Below are 17,500 nucleotides of genomic sequence, written 5' to 3'. Positions count from 1 at the left end.
TCTCTCTCTCTCTCTCTCTCTCTCTCTCTCTCTCTCTCTCTCTCTCTCTCCTCTTCTTCCACGAATGTGGAATGAATACAAACGACTATCGATAAAGCAATAAATAACAGTCAAAGCAAACTTCCGGAATCCGGGGAATTCAAGTTAAAAAATTAAAGCTTTTTTCCAGTATCCTTTCCAGGACAAGTAAGGCAATGAAAGCTAAATATCCTTGAAAATTAAAAAACAAATTATTCCAGGCGTCAGCGAAGTTATGGCTTCCAGGAGCAACTGTCGTTTAATCAACTCTGTGCCTTCCAAAGTTAGGCAATTTCCGGCCGGTGTTCCCCTGTCAAAGTTCTGTTTACGTTGCTCAGGTCTTTTAAGACTTTCTTTTTTTTTAGGGAGGACTTTCTTTTTAGGGACTTTCTTTTTTAAGACTTTCTCTTTCGGGACTTTCTTTTTTGGGGACTTTCTTTCTGGGGACTTTCTTTTTAGGAACTTTCTCTTTCAGAACTCTTTTATGGGGGGAGTTTCTTTTAGAATACTTTCTTCTTTGGGACTTTCTTTCTCGGGAAAGTTCTTTATGGGACTTTCTTTTTTGAGACTTTCTTTTTTGGGACTTTAGAGTACTTTCTTCTTTGGGACTTTTTTGATTTGGGAAATTTCTTTTTTTGGGACTTTCTTTTGATAGTGAAATTCTTTTTTTGGTACTTTTTTTTTCTCTGATAGGCGACATCACAGGGTCTTCGATGCATTATATTTTCTTCTCTAAGAACCAAATTCAATAATGAGTTCAGTATTTTCCTTTTTTTGGTCGAAGCCGTATGTACGTAGTAGGCTCTCTCTCTCTCTCTCTCTTCTCTCTCTCTCTCTCCTCTCTCTCCTCTCTCTCTCTCTCTCTCTCTCTCTCCTTTTATATATATACATATACACACACACACACATATATATATATATAATATATATATATATATATATATATATATATATATATATATATATATATATATATATATATATATATATATATACACACGATGAAACACCCAAATAAACAAGCTTTTAATACTGCTATTAAACTCGTAGAGGTTTAAAGGCAGAGAGAGAGAGAGAGCGACTAGTATGTAAGACCTCGATCAAGTATGTGTGTACCAGCGTCGGTTTGTGTATGAATACGATATTAGACCATACAACTAATCACCTTTAGATCCATTTACAAGAAAGATAAACACAACTTCACTCAAAGTTCTAGTAGAGGAAATGTTAAGGGAATCTCTTGATAAACTAACAAAGGGGAAATCAGATTACGACGAAGGGCGAGAGCATTTTATATCGAGGGTGTAGGGACAGACCATAAGCAGCCTTAGTGTAACACTGGCAGTAAAGGGTTTTTATAGCTGGCCAGAACAATTCTACATTTTGAAATGACGTAACACTGATATAAAGACGGATTGACACGGTCAAACGGTTCGTCGAACGCGGTTCGACAGACAAGTGTTTGAAGTGATATTCGAACGTGTGAACAGGGAATTTGGTTGTCCAACACGTTCGTCGAACGGCTCGAGGAAAGTCTGTTCTCGCCTGTTTCGTGGGTGGGGCTTCGATGTCCACAAACCTTATGCATTTGTTACTGACTCCACCTCTTCGAACCGTTTGACAAGCAAGTTCGACAACCAGGTTCGACGAACCGTTCGATCCTGTTAACCACTCTTAGAGGAACAATGGACATATGGGATTTTAGGAAAGGTATAGAGTGCATAGCAGGCATAAAAAAAAGAAAAAAAATGATAATGTCAATTGACAGTTGAGCGGAATCCAATTAATCTTAAATATTAATTATTAAGTACATATACATACAGTATGATACAGACATACATGGGGCATAAACTTAAACATATACATACACATATATATATATATATATATATATATATATATATATATATATATATATATATATATATATATATGTATGTATGTATGTATGTATATGTATATATATACTTTTATATATATATATATATATATATATATATATATATATATATATATATATATATATATATATATATATATATATAATGTGTGTGTGTCACATACGTGTCTGTGCATATCATGTTGATAAATTAGAAGAAAATGTATGATGATACATAAACCTAAAATGTGAGAAATTTTTAATAAGTGGAGTATCACAACGCCGACAGTAAACAAAACGTTGTTACATTAAAAACATGAAACAAAAATGAGCATAAATAAAAAAAAAACCTAAAAGAACGACTTGAAAAAACGAAAGCATTACGGCCACAACAAAACCTTCCAGCTTAGACTTATTTCGCAGCCTTAATCTAATCCCAGCTTCCACATTTTATATTTTTTTTCTTCCCTGGTCTTGACAATGAAGATCTTTCCCTCATGATACGTTTTCTCAATTGAGTTCTTGATAGTTCATTTACCAAGTTAACAAAAAGTTGCTCTCATGCCCGAAGTAATTTTCCGTTCTTTTATTTATGATATCGCAGGGAAGGAAATTTGATAAAAGAGCATGGGAAAACTGGGAAGGGAGGAAGATGTGTTTTTAGAAAAGAATTGAGTGAAGAAAAGAAGAGGTTTTATACGAGGGATGAGAGTAAAAGTGGTGTAAATAACATGGAAAGAGAGAGGGACGGGACCGGAACATTTTGAGATATGTATAAACATTCATGTAAAAACATTATATATATATATATATATATATATATATATATATATATATATATATATATATATATATATATATAAACTGTATATATATATATATATATATATATATATATATATATATTATATATATATATATATATATATATATATATATATATATATATATATATATATATATATATATATATATATATATATATATATATATATATATATTTATATTTGTACATGTACAGATATTTAATATATAATGTTTATATGGTATCTGAAAATTTTTACGATCTGTACACACACACACACGCACACACAAACAGAAAGACACACACACATAATGTGTATATGCATGTTATGAGAAGCAGTTTAACTTCCGGTGCCGCGAAGTCCCATCAGAGGACACACCGATTAAGAAAAACTCGAGAACACTTTAAAGATTTAAAGGTTTAAAGGCTGTTCATGAATGGCAGAGGCAAGGGACAGTGACAATGCCCTAGAGACGGACCACATATAAACGCCCCAGCCCCCTCTCCACCCAAGGTAGGATCAGGAAGGGCTAGGCAATGGCTCCCCAACCTGACCATCCATCCTTTGCTCACAAGGATGGTAAGGTTGCAGACACTACAAGAAACGACCGAGATTGATTGGGTCTCGACCACGAGTCCAGCAGAACTCCAAGCAGGGACGTTTTCAATAGGCCAACACAACTCTCAGTCATTCATTGATTAACTGGGAATAAATAATTTCCGTAATCGGACATTATTTCATCAATGTGAATTAACTGCTTTCCATAAATGAATCATCGTTTTATCAATAATAAAATGAAACATATTTGCTTCACCGTTGACCTCTCGATGTGCGGAAATAGGTGACCCAAAACCAATGCCATCTCTGAGTGACTGATGTAACTTAAATATGGATGCTTTAAGAGAAACCGGTCAAATGAGACTTGTGAATCAACGGAGTAAGTATAACGGTTTTTAATAGTAGCTTATTAGCTAGACTTTCCACTCTTTCCTGGAGAAAGGAAATAATTCATTCTCCACAAAAAAAAAAAAGAAAAAAAAAAAAGGTTTACGGAACTATAGAGTCCTCAATGAGAAGAAAGACCAATAGTTATATCGTAATGTTAGTTGGGTATAAAGAAAACTGGAAAAGCAAGAAATGTTATCCTTGCCATAAAATCCGACAGTAAAGGGTGGCCAAATTGAAGACTACCGTTTCATACTACAAACTACTATACGTTTTATTGCTCCGAAATATCCTTTTTTCTTTTTTTTAATGGTTTGTAAATGAAGATCAAATTCCTTCTTTGAAGTTTAATGTCTATGGAAATTTTTGCTTTTACGTCATATTTCATTTATATAGTATTTTTCACATGCCAAAAACTGGCCAGGAAAAGACCAGTTATTTGTTCACGTGTATTTTTATAAATAAAAACTATTTTACACATATGTATGTATGTATGTATGTATGTATGTAATGGGCGAAGCATATAATCCTAGGACGTGCACAAAAGATTAAGAAAGCAGAGATGGGACTTCATAAGAGGACTGTTGAGCCAACTCTCTTTCATGACGAAAACTTGGAGATCAAAATGCAAATTAAATAAAAGAAATAATTTAGCCGCAGAAATAAACTATTTACACAGTATATGTGACATAATAAAAATAGATAAGGCCAAAAATACGAATATTAACACACGGTTAAATGGTCTGCATGGATGTTTATTGTAATGTTTGTTTTATGCCATATTCTAGTGGTGCAATATTTTTCACTTGCCAAAAGCAAAGGCCGAGGCAAAGATCAATTGTACGTGCATGTGCATCAAGAGTAACTCTCTCTCTCTCTCTCTCTCTCTCTCTCTCTCTCTCTCTCTCTCTCTCTCTCTCTCTCTCTCTCTCAGAGCTACAAACAAAACCTAAAAAAAAAAATCTTGATTATTATTATTATTATTATTGTTGTTGTTGTTGTTGTTGTCATTATTATTAACAGACGAGCTAGAACCCTTGTTACAACCCTAGTTGGAAAAGCAGGATGCTATAAGCCCTTTAAGTACTCCAACAAGGAAAATAGCCCAGTGAGGAAAGAAAATAAGGAAATAGAATAATGGGCCTGGGTGTAACCTCAAGCAAAAGATTCTGTTAAAGATAAATAAAATAATGCAACGTTATGAATGTTTGTGTTATTGAACCCCGGCATGTTTGTTTGCAAGCCTTACAGTTACACTTTTCTATTTTAAATCAAATTTCATACCATCTTAGAATTCAGAAGCAAATATACTGTATTATTAAACCACTTCTCCAAACATTATATGATATCACCTTTATGTCAGTGTAATCCTGCTTACTCAAAGAATTATTTTGTAAAATTGATAAGTATTATGTTTAAATGAGAGATATAACAGAAATTGTTATTATTATCATTATTATTATTATCATTATTATTATTATTATTAATATTATTATTATTATTATTATTTCAATTACTATCATCTAAGCTACAACCATAGTTCGAAAAGCAAGATGCTATAAGCCCAAAGGCTCCAACAGGAAAAAATAGCCCAATGAGGAAAGTAAATAAGGAAATAAATAAACGATATGAGAAATAATGAACAATCAAAGTAAAATATTTTAAAAACGGTAACAACATCAAAACAGGTATTTCATATATAAACTATAAAAAAGACTGATGTCAGTCTGTTCAACATGAAAACATCATTTACTGCAAGTTTGAACTTTTGAAGGATTGAAACGTATCCTGACCAACAGCAAGTTTAAACATGTCATGTAACTGTGAAGGAAGGGACGGTAATATATTAGTTCTCTGAGTATTTTATTTAAAAAAGGATATCATAATAGATTTCTTTCTTTCAAGGGGAAGTGATCAACTACAAATTAATTACTCTCACAAAGCAAAGTAGCATAGAGTTCTTAAGAAGAAGTAGGACTTATGAACGAATGGAACGTCCGGCCAAACCAAATCTATTCAAAGAATGATGTGAAAGAAATGCTGGAATGAAACGTCCAACAAAACCAAATATGTTAAAAGAATCACGTAAAAGAAATGCTGGAATGAAACGACCAACCAAAATAAATTTCAAAGAATCACGTAAAAGAAATGCTGGAATGAAACGACCAATCAAATTAAATTTCAAAGAATCACGTAAAAGAAATGCTGGAATGAAACGACCAACCCAAAATAAATTTCAAAGAATCACGTAAAAGAAATGCTGGAATGAAACGCCCAGCCAAACCAAATCGATTCAAGGAATCACGTAAAAGAAATGCTGGAATGAAACGACCAACCAAGCCAAATGTAAATCAGTGAAACCATGCGATAACTATCTCCAGGTAAAGGGGTGTTCCAGTATTGTTTACAAACTATCAGCACTTCGAGGAAACTCCCTCCGACCGAATAGCTCCGGTCGTAACGGTTTTAACGGTCGAAATGTCCAAACGTCAGCTCTCCGAAATGTATGGGGCTGTTTATGTATATAATATAAGCTATATAATTGATGCCTATTCATTCAAGCCGTCAATTCAATGCGAATCCAACAGTTGACGTCGACGTGTGGGCTTTGAAAGGGAATTCCAGGATTATCGAAAGGCCTTGATATCATAGGTTCATATTTATGGATAATAACAATATTTAATGGCACATTCGTATAAATAACATTAACATTAAATGTACCAGGAAAAAAACTGACAGGGATAACGATATTTAATGGCACTTTCGTATAAACAATACTAACAAATGCAACAGGAATAAATCTGACAGAATTATCCCTACTGCATACGAATAATAGTAATAAAAATAGCATTTACGATGGGTTGGACATTTAAACATTCAAAATGGTACATGTGTGTGTTCGTGCGAGAGTGCATGAGTGGTTTATATACAAGAAACCCTTTCAATGTGAATACAATGCCAAAAGAATGAAATTATTTGATACTAACAGCTCTATTGATTCTTACTGATATATCAACTACATTGAGTTGAAACTTAACATATATTCAACTCATTCAACTCAATTCTCGTTTGACTTGTTCATTATTTCCTAGCTCTTTCCATTCTTACCCACTTTAACCCCTATCAAACAAATATTGAATATAAAACACAAATACGTAAAGCAAAACTGAAGGAAAGACAAAACAGTAGCTGAAGTAAATATGCCAATTTGCTTAGCCAAATTCTAAGATTTTGCGAAGGGTATGTATTCACTCTTGTCGTCTGCTTCTTAGTTTATTTATTTCTTAGTTTATTTGCGAGCAACTTTACACATAACTAAAATACCGATTTTGACCAAACCTGGTAGTCATGTTTAGTATGGCCCAAGGATGAATCTGTAACATTTTGAATAAAGTATATCAAAGTACAAGTACGTAGCAGTACTTTGAAAATAATTGCAATTTTAAGTAAATGGCAATTATTTTTTTTAGTTTATTTTTGTTTGTGAACAACATTACGCAAAAACTACCGAACCAATTTTAACGAAACTTAGTGGACATGTGGGTTATGATCCATGGAAAATTTCATATTATTTTGAAGAAAATACATCGAAGTACAAATACGCAATGGAGTTAAGACTGCTTTGATTGGCGCAGGCATGCTCTCTCCTGAATGCCCCTCTAGTTTCAATTGCTATCCATCCCATTGAGCGGTAGATGGAAAGGTTTTATCAATCACAAGAGGTATAAACTTCATCTTTCGAAGTGACTAGTACAATGGAATAATCAGCAATTATTGTTAATTTCTACAAAATGCGGAATTATAAGTAATGAGATGGTTTGGGCATGGTCTTCGCACTCCCCAAGAGAGATTAGTTCACCAAAATGTTCAGCTGGACTCCAAAAGGCACTAGAATAGTTGGAAGACACAGGCCTACATGGCTGAAGACTATGAAACGTGAAGTGAGAGATGACGAATGGAGAAGTATTAGTTTAAAAGCTCAAGATAGAGACAACTGGCGAAATCTAACCGAGGCCCTTTGCGTCAATAGGCGTAGGAGATGATGATGATGAATGAATTGTATGTAAAAATATATTATCTAAACTGCATGTTTGTTTGTTTTTTAATCAAGGGGATAAATATGTTGAAAAGTAAAAGACATATAAATATAATTTTGAAACTGTCATGATGTAGGCCAGATATTAAATGCAACAAAAAAGCAATAGCTATTTCCAGAAATAATGTCATAAACGGATGAAAAATAGATGGATATTGAATACCAAGTACATGAAATTTTAGCGTTCATGAAATGTTTTCGTGTTTTGTTTGACCAATTAAGAATAAATAGCTGCCATAAACCTGGCTCCTCTCTGCGACAAAAGTTTTACGAGGTCTTTTATTGGAAAAGTTGAATTTTCAATACCTCAAATGTTTGTTCAAATTTTTATTGCATATATATATATATATATATATATATATATATATATATATATATATATATATATATATATATATATATATACATACATACATACACACACACACGCATATATATATACATATATATATATATATATATATATATATATATATATATATATATATATATATATATATATATATATATATATATATATATATATATACATACATACATACACACACACACACACACATATATATATATATATATATATATATATATATATATATATATATATATATATATATATATATACACACACACACATATATATATATGTATATATATATATATATATTTATATATATATATATATATATATATATATATATATATATATATATGCGACTTTATAAATCTCCATATATTATTACTGCATGTAAAAAAATCATACATATTCTGTACATACATATATATATATATATATATATATATATATATATATATATATATATATATATATATATATATATATATATATACATAATAGATATTTATAAACACACAGGCAAACATATTTACACACACCCATACATATATATGCATATATATTTTTTTGCGAAACACAAGTGATATTTGAATATATATTCAAATATATTGCGATTTCATATTGAGAAAGGAGAATAGAAATTAGGTTTTGATTAGGAAAGGATGTAAAATAATTCAAGTAAATGCTTTTTCAGTGAATGCATATGTTAATACATTCTTTTGTGGTTACTAAAAGTAATAGGATTACTAATGACATCATACATGCTATTGAAAAGCCGAAAAAGAATGAATATAAAAACTATATATTTTTACTAACCAAAAAAAAAAATAAATAAATAAATAAAACTAAAAAGGAATTTCTTTGAAAAATCAGTTTCGTATAAATGTATCTAGAGGGGCACTCAGTAGAGCACAGACCTTCGCCGTGGCAGCTTATTTATAGACATTTTGCTTGGCCGTGACCTGACCTTTGACCTTAACCTTCCAAAATTTAATAATTTTCAGCTTTTTACATAACAGTTAACTCTTGGAAGTTTCATTACTCTACAACTAAAACTGTGGCCAGGAACCAGTTCACAAAAAAGCACACACAAATACACAAACTGAGGGTACAACATAACCTCCTCCCCAAGTTATGCTTCATTCCTTGACACTGGGACTCCCCTAATGCCTTTTGCAGACTGCCACCCCAATTTCGAAATCCCAGAGATCATTGTATAAAATCGAGCAGGGGAGTCTCGCCTCGACCACTGAAAAATGACCCCGAAATACCATTGGATAATTGACCTAAGCTGGTGCACATATTGTGTAAATCGACTTTGGGACATTACACTTGGCTTTGTATTGAGATTAACTAAATGCGTCACAGTCATTTAGCGAGAAACGTTCGAAAATAAAGATAAGTTCAAAATTTTTAAAAGATTTCAAGTGCAAAATTCTCTCTCTCTCTCTCTCTCTCTCTCTCTCTCTCTCTCTCTCTCTCTCTCTCTCTCTCTCTCTCTCTCTCTCTCTCTCTGTAGTTTGAGCCTACTTGAAACTACGATATAATCTCTCTCTCTCTCTCTCTCTCTCTCTCTCTCTCTCTCTCTCTCTCTCTCTCTCTCTCTCTCTCGTCTATGTAGTAGACGCCTACATAAAACTACGATATATTCTCTCTCTCAATTCCATGGCATCAACAATGGATTAAAAACTCAATTCAACAATTTCGCCTTCCCATCTCTGATTGCTATTGTTGCTAAAACTATAAAATAACCTGAATGGATTACAATTGATAGTAATATAGATTACTGCTGGCAAAAATGAGTGGCGTTATCTTTATTGCCAGATATCTTTTGCTGTTTACGACTTTTGTGTTCGTTATCGATTTCAAAAGAGATTGTCTTCTCTTTTTGATTTAGCAGCAGGGTGAAAGTTTGGAGTATTTTTGTAAAGGATAGGACGTTTATTATTGGACCAAGAAATGAGGTTCGTTCACACAAAATCATGATGGTTTAATGAAATAAATAGTTGATATATATATATATATATATATATATATATATATATATATATATATATATATGTGTGTGTGTGTGTGTGTGTGTGAGACTATGTGTATATGTAGTATAGCCTATATATACATGTGCATCTAAACTGTATAGGGATGTATGCATTTGTACAGGAACACACAATTAAACACACCTGCTGACACACAAATATATATGTATATATATATATATATATATATATATATATATATATATATATATATACATATATATATATTTATATATATATATATATATATATACATATATATATACAGTATATATATATATATATATATATATATATATATATATATATATATATATATATATATATATATATATTATATGTGTGTGTGATTATATACTATCATTAACCACGTACAGAGCTGCCTCAGTATATAAATCATAATGTTCCCCGTTACATTTATTCTTTAAATGGCGACCCAAGATGGAGCCTCTTGCACAGAAAACCTCAACATAAGCCAGGAATAACCCCTTCTTCCCATATATGGTGTACGATGATGGCCCATAGTCAATGTCTTTGAATGAGACGCATTTGCACCGACTCACAGCGGTGCCCTTTTAGCTCGGAAAAGTTTCCTGCTATCTGATTGGTTAGAATTATCTTGTCCAACCAATCAGCGATCAGGAGACTTTTCCGAGCTAAAGGGGCACCCCTCCGAGTCGGTGCAAATCTACCTCACTAAAAAGAATTTACTACAGTACACTACTACAGGGCTGCCAAGACAAATAAATATAACGATTCCTATAATCATATTATATTATAAATGTCATCGCTTACGTACACCGTAGCCGGGAATAGTTAGTGGGAATACATGTATCTTGATGCTATCTCCTATATATAATAGAGCAAATGTTTGGCTGTGTATATAACGGATTTTGAGCGAAGCGAAAAATCTATTTTTGGGTGAGATGGCCATGTCGTCCTGATGGAAGTTCCTATAGGGTAGCTTCCTAGGGTATATTACAACTACGGCGATATTCCCAGAGAATTTACCTTAAGGTACCAGAATTCTAACTCCTGGAGCGAGTATCCCTCGTGAAAGGGATATCGCGACATATCAGAGGACGTATTCTAGACACGTCACATGGCAATCTACATCCTGGACAGAGATTTCGTCTCGTAGGAGGTGATTGGCGAGATACGAATTCGGGAAAGAAAAAGGGGAGCCCCTCCCAAGGCTTCCCTATCCCCCGATTCGTATGCGTGCCTGGCGCCATCTGTATTCCTTGTAGCGTAAACGAGGTGCTACAGATACTGTATGTAGGGAGGGGTCCTACAGCCCTTTCTTAGAAAGACAAGGGCGGGTCCATCAGGACGACATGGCCATCTCACCCAAAAATAGATTTTTCGCTTCGCTCAAAATCCGTTTTTTGGGCTCAAGCCATGTCGTCCTGATGGAAGTGTACCAGAGCATTACTGTATCTGTGGATTCTCAGAACGTGCCGTACTCCCCGGAGGTAATTTTTTCCCGGTCGACTAGACCTAGAGACCTAAGATGTTACCGTTATACATCTTTTCAACTAACTATAAACTATGTTAGAGCTTCCTGCCCCCTACAGGGAAGAGTCCTACTAGACTCTGGAAAAGTCTCGAAGAGTACATATATCTATGTATGAATACCAGGCAAGCTAATATAGTGGTCTCGCCCTATATTAAGTAAAGCATAGTTTGTAAAGAACCACTGCGTCAATATGAAATATCGACCAGTTCTCCGCACAATACTTGTATTGGACAAAGGTTTTATATCCGCATAGGAGGAAAACCAATGCAACATAGCTTGCATAAACGAACAATTCTATTAGAATTATCCCAGATAAGGTACATAGAATGAATGCTCAATTATACCAATAAATTGACACAGGTGAAGGAGACGCAAGGTTCTCAAGAACCAGATTATTGACAGGCAATAAATAGACAGGTTAACCACAATTATATATATATATACATAAGAAGAGGATAACCCAAAACTTTAAGCATAAGTATGATAGTAAACAGAGCTTGTTTGTCTGAAAGAAAAACATTAGATGCCACTTTTAAGATACCGAGGTATCAAAGTCATAAAAGCCTGTATTACAAATCAATGACATTAGCGTTAGAAACGCTCGGCACACATGTCTGCACTTATGCTAGGTTCACCTTCGGAAATGGAACAGTCTGGATGGGCAACACAGTGCCCTCACTTAGTTTGTAGTACAGTATGTAACTACACACTCACCCTGGAATTAATCGTCCCAATTAAGACCACTGTTCCTCGCAGAGTTAAACAGTAGGGTTAACACCGCGACCCACTGCTACCACAGATCTCTTTTAGTTCCTCTACTTGCTTCGCATAGTGGCGAAAGAACACTCTGGAAGACTTCCAGCCAGTGTATGAACGGAGATGTTCAAAATCCATACAATTAAAGAAATTTAAGAATGAGGCAACTTTCCTCGGATCGTGACCTGGGTGTATTGTCAGGATCCGCTCTGCGAATAAAATATGTGATTTTCGCTCTGAGCTGATTCAGAGATAAATTTGAGCCTGATGTTTCTCCCCTGAATAGTTGACCACCCTTGAAGTCTGAAGTTCTATGAAGATAGACCTTTAGGCATTCTACTGGACATAGAGATGCATCTTCTTTCAGAGGGCAGATTCTCCAGGGACCCCACCTGTTGGTGGGTAACTCATTCTTGGCGAGAAACGTAGGATCCGGAAACAGGTTCAGTTCTCCCCCATCCAGGAACTGAACACGACCTGCCTCTCTCGAGAGGCTACAGTCTCACTAACCCTGGCCCCGGACGCGAGTGAAAAATAGGAAAATAACTTTTTGTGTCAAATCCTTTAACGCACACTCTTCATTGCTCAACAGAGAAGCGAAATGAAGAACTTGTCTAAAGACCATGAAATGGGCTTTGGAGGTGCTGAAGGTCTGAGCCTAGCACAGGCTTTCGGGACTTTATTAAAGATCTCGTTACCTAGGTCGACCTGGAAGGCATATAGAATGGGTCTTGTCAAAGCAGACTTACACGCTGAAATCGTGTTCGCTGCCAACCCTTGACCATGGAGGTGGAGAAGAAAGATAAGCAGAAGTCTGTCAAGATCTCCTGCGGAATCTTCGCCTTGACTAAAGGCCACCCATTTTCTCCAAGATGACTCATATTGCCTTCTAGTAGATTTGCACTTATATTCCTCAAGGAAGTCTATACTGGCTTTCGAAATCCCGAAACGCTTTCTCACCGCTAGGGAGAGAAATCATGAGCTGCAGGGTCCGGGTTTTCTGTAATGAAGCGCAGACAGTTGACTTCTGGACTCGCTGGGTCAGAACTGGATCTGGTAGTGGTACAAACTTCAGCTACAGTTCCAATGCCAGGAGGAACCACACGCTGTTCAGCCACTTGTGGGCCACTATTGCCGCTACCCTTTGAAGGATCTCAGTTTGTTGAGGACCCTCAACAGAAGGTTGTGAGGAGGGAACAGATAAATCTTGGACCATCTGTTCCAGTCGAGGGACATTGCGTCCACTGCTTCCGCTAAGGGGTCCTCGTACGGGGCACGTACAGGGGCAACTTCTTGTTGTCTTTCGTCGCAAAGAGGTCTATCTGCAGTTCTGGGACTGATTCAGAATGAAGGAGAATGATCCTGCGTCTAAGGACCATTCCGACTCTATCGGTGTGAACCTGGATAGAGCGTCCGCTGTCACATTGCGGACTCCTTGAAGGTGAACTGCCGACAGGTACCACTTCTTCTTTTCCGCCAATCGGAAGACGGCCAACATCACCTGGTTGAGAGGTGGTGACCTCGATCCTTGTCGATTCAAGTATCTCACAACTACCTCGCTGTCTATCACCACCTTATGTGGATCGAGTGACGCGGGGAGACTTTCTTTAAGGTAAGGAGCACTGCCCTAGCTTCTAGAAAGTTTTATGTGAAAGGTCTTGAATAGCCTGGACCAGGTCCCCTGGACTTTTTTTCGATGAGAGTGACCTCCCCATCCCTCCTTCGAGGCGTCTGAGTGAATCGTCACCGACGGGGGAGGTGGCTGAAGAAGAACCGACTTCTTTAGATGTCTGGCTTGGGACCAAGGCCTGAGAAGAGTACTTATCCGAAGGGGCTGGTCTTCTCAGATCTCTTCACGCGTTTGATGCATAACTTCTCCAAACTCCGATTGCATCCTTTAGCTGTGCTCTTAGCACTGGGTCTGTCACCGAAGCAAACTGGAGAGAGCGCAGTACTCTCTCCTGCTCGTGTCTTGATATCCTTTCGGAATCTTGAAGTCTCTTGACAGAACCCGCTATCTCCTTCCTTTTCTTCGCCGGGGTGGAGAAACGGTGTGACAAAAGGTCCCAGTGGATTCCCAGCCACTGGAACTTTTGAGATGGAGAAAGTCGAGACTTTTTCTGTTGATCTTGAAGCCTAGGTACTCTAGGAACTGGATCACTTGACTGGAAGCTTGCAAGCATTCTGTCTCGGATGCTGCCCACACCAACCAGTCGTCCAGGTAGGCTACTACCTGAATTCCCTTTAGGCGTAATTGTTTGAGAGCTACGCTCGCAAGCTTCGTAAAAATCCTTGGGGCTATGTTTAGCCCGAATGGCATGGCTCCGAAGGCGTATAGTCTTCGTTGTAGCCTGAACCTAGGTAGGGGGAGAGTCGATGGCTAATTGGAATGTGCCAATAGGCGTCTAACAAGTCTATAGAGACGGAATATGCCCTCTCGGGCAGTAAGGTCCTTATGTGTTGCAGTGTTAGCATTTTGAATTTGCAATTCACTATGAACTTGTTGAGTGGCGACAAGTCCAGAATGACTCTGAGCTTTTCCGAGTCTTTCTTGGGAACACAAAACAGCCTCCCTTAGAAATTGATGGGCTTCACCCTTCGGATCACCTTTTTTCTCCAACAGTTCTTGAACGTACTCCTCCATAACGGGGGTGGAGTGTTGGAAAAACCGAAGGTACAGGGGTGGAGTGCTGTACCAGCTCCCGCCCAGTCCATTCTTGAGTAGGCTGTGGGCCCAGGGATCGAAGGTCCACCGATCCCGAAATTTCAGAAGTCTCCCTCCTACCGTTATCACCTCACTTGGACTGCCGTCCTGAGGTCTAGCCTTCCTGACCACGACCACCCCTGAATCCCCTTCCCCTTGAGGGGCATCTAGACGAGCCTCTGGCTGCTCCTCTAGGCTTTGCTCGAAAGGAAGTAGACTGCCCTTCGAACGCTGGGGTGAATGCCGTGGACTGTGTCGACACGGCCTGGGGTACCCACTGAAAGGTGGTCGGGGTTTGTGCCACGATCTGGGGCACTGGGGGCAATGGCAATTGCAGTTGCTGTTGCTGTCTAAGAGGCTTGGCTGGCCGAGACGGTAGCCTAGTCCTCATAGTCTTCCTCTTTGGTTGAGGACCCTCATCCGGGGAAGACTTTCTTTTGATAGCCAGGCCCCACTTCTGGAGAAGGTTTCTATTCTCCAAGGCGGCCTTATCAACAACTTCTTTGACCAAGTCGGTAGGGAAAAGGTCTTTTCCCCAAATGTTGGAGATTAGTTTCTTTGGCTCGTGCCTCACCGTAGCCGAGGTAAACACGAACTCCCTACAAGCTCTCCTTGCCTTGACAAAGCCATAAAGGTCCTACGTCACTGTGGCCAGATGAGACTTGGCCACTACCATGAACATTTCATGGACCTTGGGGTCACTTGCCATCGTCTCGAGAGTAGTCTGAAGAGACATTGAGGCAGTCAGTCTTTCTTTTGTATCGAACTCACTTCGCAAAAGAAAGTCAGACAGCTTAGGGAGGTCCTTGCCGAACTGACGTCCGGCAATATCAGCCTCCAACTTTCCAACTGAGAACGTAAGATGGACGTCCTTCCAGTCTTTGTGGTCCATAGGCAGGGCCAGCGACAAGGGTTTACACTCCTCTAGGGAGGGGCAAGACTTGCCGGCCTCGACTGCTTTTAGTACAGCCAGAAACCCTTTCTGTAAAAAGGGGAAGGCTCTAGTAGGCGAGGACACAAAGGAAGGGAGCTTCCTATTCAATGCGGCTACCTTTGAGTTAGAGAAGCCCCTCTCTTTCATCGAGGATGAAAGTAGAGCTTGAGCCTTAGCATGGTCCATCACTATGACCTCCTTCGGCTCTGTCTCCTCCTTTGAAGCTGGTTCCTTCCTCAGCCGGACATAACAGTCCAGATATGATGCCTTGCTGGGCCAGAATTCCACCTCCTCCAGGGGAACTGAGCCCAGCTTATCCGAGATGACGATCTTTCCAGTCGTCATCGGCATGTGCTCAGCATACCTCCATGGGTTAGCATCTGAGCACAAGGGAAGGTCTTTCACATTGAGCTTTTTCTGGGGCCCATGTGATTCTGCAAGGCACTGCATTCGCAGTTCCATTGCAGCCGCCTTCTCCTGATTCTCCTTCTGCCTTTGTTGGATCATTCCAACAATAGAAGAGAGGGCCTGTCCCAGCTCTACTGGGAGACCGGCCGATGTAGAGGGAATAGGCTCCGGAATCTGAACCGGAGTAGCCGACACCTCGTCGACGTCTACCTCTACAACGTCTGGGGCTTGAACTTCATCCTGGGCTTCTGCCAGGAGGTCTTCCTCCTGACACCCGTCCACATCAGACATCCTGTCATCTAACTGGATGTCTTGCATCGCGACCGCGACTTCAGCATCCACCTGGATCTGAACTTAGGGGATCTCCTCTTGAGGCTGGGGAATCACTGCATCAGCTGATGCCTTAGGGAAAAGATACGCCCTCATCTTCTCACTTGGAAGATAAGGGCCAGAAGTGTTCTTTTGGAAGCCCCTTACCCAGGTACGAAGCTTCTTCCTAGCTATTTAAAGGTCTCAGTAATCAGGTTAGTGCACACAGTACATACCTGAGGGTCCCAATACCGGAGATCATCCTTGGAGACAGCGTATGCTGCGTGTCTCCTACAAAACTCATGTCCCCAGAGGTTCTTGCTGCTGACATTGCAGAAAGCACTTCCCCACTTCGGAGTGTCCTTCTGTAAAGAGAAGAAATTTCCATGAGTATCAAGTGAACTATGTATCACTGGATATGCATAGTATAGCATAACAATTCAGAAAGGAAAGACACACACTTGTGTTTCCCTCACAACCCATTGTTGCAGCCTTCCAGATAATAAAATCAAAATGGTTTATCTCTTCTAGAGTAACCAATGCAAGGTTTCCAGAGGAAACAGGTGGAGCTCACACCTAAGCAATGATTTTAAAATCCTGGATAATAGACAGGAAAGAACTCAGCTTCCTATCTGTAGGGCAACAGCAAAGGGATGTGCAAGAAAAAACAATAGTGTTAGAAGACACAGTGCTGTACCAAAACCCTTACCATAGTTTTCTTCTTACTGTATATGT

Source organism: Palaemon carinicauda, chromosome 10 (genome assembly GCF_036898095.1).
Source record: "Palaemon carinicauda isolate YSFRI2023 chromosome 10, ASM3689809v2, whole genome shotgun sequence".
Classification (NCBI taxonomy): domain Eukaryota; kingdom Metazoa; phylum Arthropoda; class Malacostraca; order Decapoda; family Palaemonidae; genus Palaemon; species Palaemon carinicauda.
Note: the sequence above shows the minus strand (reverse complement) of the source record.